Source organism: Nerophis lumbriciformis, linkage group LG21, assembly GCF_033978685.3.
Source record: "Nerophis lumbriciformis linkage group LG21, RoL_Nlum_v2.1, whole genome shotgun sequence".
Taxonomy (NCBI): Eukaryota; Metazoa; Chordata; class Actinopteri; order Syngnathiformes; family Syngnathidae; genus Nerophis; species Nerophis lumbriciformis.
In genome coordinates, this window is record NC_084568.2 from 24,503,767 (window position 1) to 24,505,000 (window position 1,234).

Sequence of the window (1,234 nt, forward strand, 5' to 3'; positions counted from 1 at the left end):
TCCCTCCCCCCACCTCCCCTCCCTCTTCCCCGCCTCCTCCTGTGGAAGCATCAGACACCTGTGGAGTGGACACAAAGAAGATGTCCCCTGGGACAAATGAGCAGAACTGTTTTCACACCCCTGAAATAAACATGAAAGGTGCACAACAACAAATCGATCCTTATTCATCACAATTCTAAATCGATTCATAGTTCAAAATGGATTTAATATACAGTATATATATATATATATATATATATATATATATATATATATATATATATATATATATACACAGTCGTGGTCAAAAGTTTACCCCGCAATATGTTTGGAGGAGAAAAGGTGAGGCCTTTAATCCCAGGAACACCATGCCTACCGTCAAGCATGGTGGTGGTAGTATTATGCTCTGGGCCTGTTTTGCTGCCAATGGAACTGGTGCTTTACAGAGAGGAAATGGGACAATGAAAAAGGAGGATTACCTCCAAATACTTCAGGACAACCTAAAATCATCAGCCCGGAGGTTGGGTCTTGGGCGCTGTTGGGTGATCCAACAGGACAATGACCCCAAACACACGTCAAAAGTGGTAAAAGAATGGCTAAATCGGGCTAGAATTAAGGTTTTAGAATGGCCTTCCCAAAGTCTTGACTTAAATGTGTGGACAATGCTGAAGAAACAAGTCCATGTCAGAAAACCAAACCATTTAGCTGAACTGCACCAATTTTGTCAAGAGGAGTGGTCAAAAAATCAACCAGAAGCTTGCCAGAAGCAGAATGGCAGTGAAACTTGCCAAGGGACATGTAACCAAATATTAACATTGCTGCATGTATTTGGTCACATTTTCAGTAGACCCATAATAAATTCATAAAAGAACCAAACTTCATGAATGTTTTTTGTGACCAACAAGTATGTGCTCCAATCATTCTATCACAAAAAAATAAGAGTTGTAGAAATGATTGGAAACTCAAGACAGCCATGACATTATGTTCTTTACAAGTGTATGTAAACTTTTGACCACGACTGTATATATATATATATATATATATATGTATATATATATATATATATATATATATATATATATATATATATATATATATATATATATATATATATATATATATATATATATACTCTGATGATTATCTTGTGTGATGACTGTATTATGATGATAGTATATATCTGTATCCTGAATCAATTTAAGTGGACCCCGGCTTAAACAAGTTGAAAAACTTATTCGGGTGTTACCATTTAGTG